The 8,128-nt window shown below is 41.8% G+C and overlaps 1 pseudogene; it reads left to right on the top strand.

Moving 5' to 3' along the window:
* The first annotated feature begins 4,343 nt into the window (after positions 1–4,343).
* Positions 4,344–7,647, top strand: LOC121467672 (annotated as a pseudogene).
* The last annotated feature ends 481 nt before the right edge of the window (positions 7,648–8,128 follow it).

Consider the following 8,128-nt stretch of genomic DNA (forward strand, 5'->3'; position numbering starts at 1 on the left):
TTTATATTGAATAGCCGTCTTGCCGGGGTCGGCCCGTTGTCGTCTTATTCTTCTGTATGCTGACGGTAGTCTGGAGGCCTTAAATTCTTATTCCGATTAATTTATGATCTCGTTAACGATCTCTCTTAAGCTCGGCTAGTGTATATATGCTTGACGCCAACAAAGAGGCTCCCATTTGAGAATTTAGGTTCTCCTTCAATATCTCCACAAGGTTGGATTCTGGAATCTTATTTCTTAGTTTAAACTGCAAATTGTGCATTGCAGAAATATAATCCCCCAGACTCTCGTTATATCCCTGTCATCGTTCCATTAATTCTTTATTTTATTTTGTTTTTATTCCTTTTCCCGCCTTAGCTCGCTCCCGTAACAGAATTTGCTATAAATACGATTCTGAAATTTGTGACTAGCTTTCAAGTGCAGCAAGGTCGTTCTGCGGTTCGATGCGAGCGTGTTTAGTATCAGCAGGCGTAGTCATATCGCGAAGGGTTAATTAGCGAAAACTGAGAGTGATTTTGGAACAATTATTGAGTGAAACAATACCTTATCCGAATATGTTGGCAATGACCTTTGGTTCTGAGTGAGAAAAAGGAAACACTCCGATGCTTGGGAGAGTAACTCAATTTTTGGCTCATTTATTTGTAGACCAGCTGCATAAGTATGTGTGTATATGGTCAGAGTGGAATGACAAAAACACCGACTGCATTTGCGAGTCTAGCTTACGGTTTTTTCGTCCCCTTTGTGCCGCTGTTCCTTAGCTTGCGAAACTGTACTTGCGACGGTTATGGGGTGTGCAGGTATCCACGACGAACCAGTGGCGATGATTCCGGTGATCCAACGATGCTTCCGGAGATCCAACGATTCTGCTAAATGACCTGCCAATAGGTCGATGAAGTGCAATGCGTGTCTAGCAATGCTGGAATATATTTCTCAGCCGAATGTAAAGGGAATGATTCTGTGTTCGAATAGGATTTATGTTGGGACTTGCCGAATGCAGAGTCCTGTCACGGTCGCCAAAATGTGTGGACTCTGCCCAAATGCAGAGTTATCAGAGTCAAACGTCCGAGTTTTTTCTATCTCTAATATGCACTGATTTTAATGTTTAAGTTTGAGATTACAAAGAGCAATGTGGACATGTGTGAGCTATATGTATAAGAGCGAATTAAAAATACAAACATATGATTACAATAAGGGGTAATTAAGTAGTAAAAGTTGGCAAAGAATTTAAACGAAGTTATTTATAAACAAATAATAATAAATGTAAATTGGCATTCAGTTATGTCATACTCAAAAAACTTTATTTGTTTCCATTTACGCAATAACGGGCAAGAGCTGATCTTATTTTCTCAGCCGGTTGGCTGAAATCGCCAAACATATTAGTCCGATCTGGTCATTCCTTTAAGTCAGTACAGTTATCATTGATGATAAAGTTGTGGTCATTCAATATATTATGTAGAACACAGCAGGCTAGAAAAACCTCATTATTGTTTTTATGGTGGATGTTAAGACCGTTTCCAATAAATCGGAACAGAGCCTTTAAATGGCCAAACGCATTTTCCACCTCTCGCCTAGCTTTGGACAGGTTGTGTTTAACATTTATTGACTTATAACGGTTCCCGCAAGTCGTGTCGCCGTTGACATCGAAATTGGCGTAGGAGAACCTCACCTCTGAAATCATAAAATCAAACGTTATTCCACTGAAGAGGGTTTTTGAAAGTCGGTACTGTACGATTTTCGCATAAATTTTCATAATTTTTGCGTTAAAAATGTTCCAAAATGATTTTGTTTTCATGTCCGTAGAAATCCGACAGTATTTTTGTGCGCTCTTTAAAAAAAAAAGCTAGTATTTTTGCAATCCTCTACGCCAAAATAAATACAAGGTAGTCGACCGTCCTGGCATAAGTCCATGCTAGTTGGGGCAAATGATGTTACCAATAACAAACACCAGATACATAGCTACAATTCATTTAAACTTTTTTTTTCACATTGTTGAGCTTTGCTATTGGCCTTTAACTAGAAATACAATTTTTAACACAGGGCTGGAAAATTTGTAAGTTTCCATGTTAGTCTTTAAGAATTCGGAGCTCTGCTTTTGGCATACCTTTTGACAATAGTAAGAGAAAGCAAAAAAGTGCTCGTAGCAAATGTGAGCACTATTAACAATAATAAAATAATAAAAGCTAGTTGTGCCGGCAAGTTACATGGTGAAAAAATGTGACAAGTCAAAAGTATTAAAAGTGGTTGATGGTGAGCGGCGCACAGCGATATAGATTACAACAACCACATAAATTAAAGCTTAAATCGTGGCTAACAAAACTTAGCTCTAAAATTTTGTTAATACTAAAAGATAATCAATAAGTAGAATTTCATGTGGCAGGTTAAAATTACTGGGAACCCTTGCAGAAGAATCTGCATCATGAGCCCACATAAGCGAAGAAAGATTGAAATCGCCAAGAACGCAGATCTATTGATTATCTTCCAGGTCCTGATATATATGAGCAATATTGTCCAAATGAGCCTTGTATATTTCAAAGCTGCTGCTTGGTTGTATAATTGATAGCACCAGGAGAGAGAGAGAGTCTTCATTACCGAGACGATTGCGCCGCACAGCTACAAAAACGTCGCCACCTCTAAAGCATTGAGTTTTGACATCATTCCGAAAATCCTTGGTAAGGATTCGGATCGAAAATTCATTGTCAAAAAAAGATTGAGCCAGAATTCAACTAATGTAATGACATCATAGTCACACTGCTTAGTTTACAGGAAAAAAGAAGGTGATTTAGTACGCATGCCCGCAATGTTTTATAAATAGATACTGAAAGATGCATTATTTACGCAAGTTGTGCTTTCAGCGTTCGGCCAGGCGGCATGGGTAGAGGAGCCAGAATGCGTTTCTGGTGTCGTTATCAGGTCATTAATATTATTGTTGCTCAAAGTATCTGGAGAACAATTCACATCGTCCCTTATGAATGTGGGCCATAACAGAACTTGCTTGAATGGGTTAGGGGTTTCCTGAAGAAATGTAAAAAGTCCCAAAGTTAAAGAGCACCAAGGGCGCTGTTGAGTCAAAAGAGCGCGGTGCTTCTCTGAGGGATCCCTTTTGTCTTTGCTTATCAATACCAAACGTTGCAGTTTCCACTGGTCCGGAAATATTCCTTTACGGATACACTCAGTAAACATTTCTAACAGAAGCATGGGTCGGCTTTCTGTGATTGACTTCAAGATCTCTACATGTATGTTTTCAGGCCCGGGGCCTACAGAGCAGTTTAGAAAATGTATTACTTATGATATTTTAAGCTTATTTGTTTGTTTGGTTTTATAAATTCTTTTGATTTTAAGCTCGTTAGCCCTTCTTAATGTTTTGAGATCGTGAGGCAGTTTGTTCACAATCGCACAGCATTATTATAAAATTGTCTCTGAGAACACAGAAACCTTGTCCTCGGAAAAATTAAACTATGAGTAAGTAGGTTCATTTGTCATTATAATTTTGTGTAGGAAAATTAAAGTTCTATAACCCATTCATTATTCAAGCTTCAGGTCATATATAGACTCTGCCAGATTGGAGATGATTTTGACTCTTTCTGAAAGTCCCGAATATTTCGATGCCATAAATTAAGGAGGTTTTAAGATTTACTGGGAGAAACTTCCAGCTACCTTAGCATTTCGTATGTTGGATTAATAATATATAATAAAATTTGGGAATTATATATTCTACGAATTAAAAGGTTTTAACCAATCCTTATGTTCTATCTAACTGTGTGGTTAGCGGCGAAGAATACTGCCACAGCTTGTCATTGCTTGTTGTAGGAGGCAACTAAAATGGCCGTGCCGAGAGTCAGCCTGGCTGAAGTCCCGGATTAAAAACTAGCTCAGTCTCAAACGGTGGGTTCGCCTTACCCGGGCATCGGAGATCTCTGCCCGGGTGGACCTTCCCTTTCTCCTCAACTCGTGGGATTCAAATAATGGACACAAATAAAAAAACAATAAACACTATAATAGAGCCGGACACTCCTAAGAAACCCGTCACGCTGGAGAAGGTAGATGCTGCTACAGTGACAGGATCTGCGAGCGTTTGGTCCGCCTGTGCTGGCAACAGCTCGGGGTCTATCCCGAAAGGTCCCCATCCCAAATTGGGATGAAAGGTGGAAGACACTCGACCGCCAGCACCTCTGCAAAGGGCGCATCGGCGCCAAAAACTGCAGAAGGTGCGGCTAAACCCACCGAGCAAAGCAATTTTACATATGCGGAGAAGCGGACTGCCGCGCAGACATTCCGCCCAAAAAACAGGAGCAAGATCTCCAACCCCTCAGCAGAACGGTTGAAGAACGTGGAGTGGTCGAGAAATTATGGCAAAGAGAGGCCTAGTGCAGAGAACGCATAGCCGAAGAGGCAGCAATCTCTTGAATTGCCTGCACCTGCGGCAAAGAGATCGAAAGTCTTTTGCGGACATCACGCGGGATAGCATTTTGATTGGGCTGGTGGACGAGGGAAATCCCGGAGGCTGGAAACCCCATAAATCAATGGAAGGCAATCGAAGAGAAGCTGGCCATCTTGTGTATGGCACTGCTCCGAGACTTCCCCCAGCCAACATCAGCCGGAGGAGGGTTAAGCAGAGTGATGCAGGCGATAAGCCGGCTGTAGGAGACGGCGACCTCAATGACGATGAGAAAGCCGACATCACGGTGGTAAGGGGAAAAGTAGCAGATGTCATTAAAACTACTACAAGTGAACCTCCACCACAGTAATGCAGCGTCTGCTGCTCTGCTGCTCCGCCTGGCTGACGGTGGGGCAGACCTAGTGCTAGTATAGGAACTTTGGGTCGTTGGAGGCAAGGTCTCTGGACTAGGCACCAAGGAATTCAAATTGCTACTTGATCCTAAAGGTAGTAAAATTCGAAACTGCATTTTAGCCAAACAGCACCTTTGCATATTTCTGCTTCATAATTACAGCAACGGAGACAAGCCTGGAGCTTTCAGCGGCTACCATAAGGGTGACTTCAGCGTACATTGCCTTCGAAAAGGAGGACCCCCCAGGCGAGCTAGTCCGAAAACTGATCGAAGAGAGCGAGGCGCTCAACAACGGCCTGGTAAGCGGATGCGATGCAAATGCTCATGCTAATTGGGGAAGCCCATCAAGGGGTGAGTCTCTCTTCTTAATTTCATCCTTGGCTCTAATCTATTCCTATGCAACAGGGGTAAAACCACAACCTTCATCACAAAAAAAAAAAAAAAACGGTTATTGACCTTACCTTGGTGTCAGACAATCTCCTAAAAAATTCCGAAATTGGGAAGTCTCAAGCGAGCACTCCTTTTCAGACCACAGATTTATAAAAACTACTTTATCATTAGACCCTCCTACTCTAAAATGGCTACTATATAAATTGGAACTAGAAGGCCATAAGAAAAGGAAAACGATCAGCTTGGCAGACCTTCTGCTCAAACATAGAGGAAACAACCGATGCAGTTTGGCTTAAGAAGATCCTCTGCAAAACAACCGCTTCCTTGGGATACCTTAAAAAGCCAGATGGCTCATGGTCAGACTCTAGTGAGGAGACCCTAAGCCTACTTCTAGACTCCCACTTTCCGGGTAGTCTCCCGGTGGAACGACTTCCAGAAAATCAGTCTGGTTCAAGCATCGACCTAGAAACTCTTCTTTCAGAACTCAACACAAGATGAGCCGTAAACAGTTTCAAACCCTTCAAATCAGCAGAACCTGATCATCTCCCCCCTGCGCACATCCAAAATGCTGGTCAACTCGCCGTCAACTGTCTAAAGAAAAATTTCCGCACAATACTTAAGATAGGAACATTGCCATCAACATCAACAAAGGTAGTCTTTATACCCAAAGCGGGCAAAGCCTCGCACACGACGACGAAAGATTTCAGGCCTATAAGCTTGATATCTTTTCAACTTAAGAGTTTTGAACTACTGATTGGACTGCACATCAGGTCAGTCATGGACTCAAAACAATTATCAGCAGCACAACATGCATACTCAAAGGGCAAGTCCACCGAATCAGCTCTACACGCTGTAGTCAGCCAAATCGAAAAGTCACTCAACCATAAGGAACACGCACTAGTTGCATTGCTGGACATAGAGGGCGCTTTCAACAATGTTCTCCCTGCAGCCATAACCGAACCCCTCACCGACCTGGGTGTTGATGTACAACTCGTGGAGCTAATCCATAAATTGCTGATGAGCAGAATGGTAACCTCCACCCTAGGAACCTAAAGAGGTCTAGGGGTAAAACCCTCGAAAACGGAACTGTTCTCAAACAGGTACAAGGTTCCTCAACTATACCCACCAACATTAAATAACTGCTCTCTGTCTTACAGTGATAACGCTAGATAGTTGGGGTTAGTACTAGATATGCATCTGACATCGAGACTGAACAGCCAAGAGAGTACGAAAAAGGCGACAATTGCCCTCTATTCTACTCTACTCTGCGCTAATGAAGCAGACAACCACAGCAAACCTTAACAAGGATCAACGAATGGCATCCTTATTCATAAGCGGAACCCTTTGCACCACAGCCAACGAGGCGCTACATGCTATTCTGAACCTTCCCAGCCTGGACTTAGCCGGCATGAAGCGGGCCAAGATAGCTGCGGTTCGAATGAGGGACTTAGGACAATGGAAATCCCAAACATATGGTCTTGCCAGGATACTCCAGAAAGACACAAGGCTCCCCTCTAAAACGGATCTATGCGAACCAATTGAATACAGCCACACCCGCTTTGAAGCATTGCTTCCAGAGAAGACTGGGAGCAAGGTTTACCGGTCCTAATAAAGGCAGTCAATTTCTACACTGAAGTCTCCAATTTAAATAATCAAGTCGGAGGAGGTATATATTCCGACCAACTTAACATCAGGAAATCCTTCATACTTCCGGATCACTGCAGTGTCTTCCATGCGGAAGTATTTGCTATAAATGAAGCATTAATGCTCCTAAATTATGCAAACTGTCAAAAGAAATGGGTAAACATCTTCAGTGATAGTCAAGCGGCTATCGGGTCGATTATCTCGACAAATACAAACTCTCAGACCATATCAAACTGTCGCAAATCTCTACATGAGATGGCCTTGCAGTTTAAAATATACCTGGGTCACCGAGACATTGCAGGTAATTGTATTGCAGATGAGCTGGTTAGGCACTACCATTTCTCTCCTTCCGGACAAGGAGAACATTGGTATGCCACCTGCAAGGTAAACATTAAAACGAATATAAAGAACTTGCGAGCCTAGCATGGACACATGTTAGGCATTGTCGCATCTCTCGCCAGACATGGCCAATTATTGATGCGAAGAGAACTTCTGAACTTCTAAGACTAAACCGTACCGAGAGTGGAATGCTAATACGAGTGTTTACAGGCCATTGGTTGGTCGGCACACATGCAAGCAAACTGGGCGAAACGATTTCAGCAGAAGCTGCAGGGACGAGGAGGAGGAGGAGGAAACGGTGGAACACCTGTTCTGTTCCTGCCCGGCCCTATGCAGGTCTATTCTGTACCACTTAGGGAATCCCTTCATGAGCAGTCTATCTGAACTGGCGAATATAAGCCTAAAGCGAATAATAAAATTCATGAAAGCAACCGGATGGGATATAGGAAAGGGGACACAGATCCACGCGGTATCACAATGGACCGTCTAGTTCTAAGTGTGTCAATAATTCGACAGCTGCTCTAACCTAACCTAACCTATCATTAAAATATTGTATAAACCAAAAATGCGGATTTTATGTGTTCCATTGACTTTTACAAAAAAAACTTCTAAAATACTTTTTATATTTTTGTAATGGTAAAAGGAACAAATATAGATTTCCGCATTTTTGGTTTAAATAATATTTTAATAATAATAATTGTCTAATTTGAAATTTACCAAAATTTTGGGAAAAAAAAATTTTTTTTAAAAAAAAAAAAAAATTTAAAAAAAAAAAAAAAAAAAAAACAATCATTAAAAATAAATCAACCAAAGATCACTAAACATAACATTTAAAACAAGTGTCCTAAAAACCCGCTCCCCTAAAAAGCAGTCGTCGGTAGGGTATTCAGGCACCATCCGCTCGCAAAACAACTACAGAAGCTGATTTAGTTTGAAGTTTTCTCAACCACTGAAGAGCAGTCAGTGTTTTA

This window comes from Drosophila elegans, unplaced genomic scaffold (genome assembly GCF_018152505.1).
Source record: "Drosophila elegans isolate 14027-0461.03 unplaced genomic scaffold, ASM1815250v1 contig_499, whole genome shotgun sequence".
In the NCBI taxonomy this organism is placed as follows: domain Eukaryota; kingdom Metazoa; phylum Arthropoda; class Insecta; order Diptera; family Drosophilidae; genus Drosophila; species Drosophila elegans.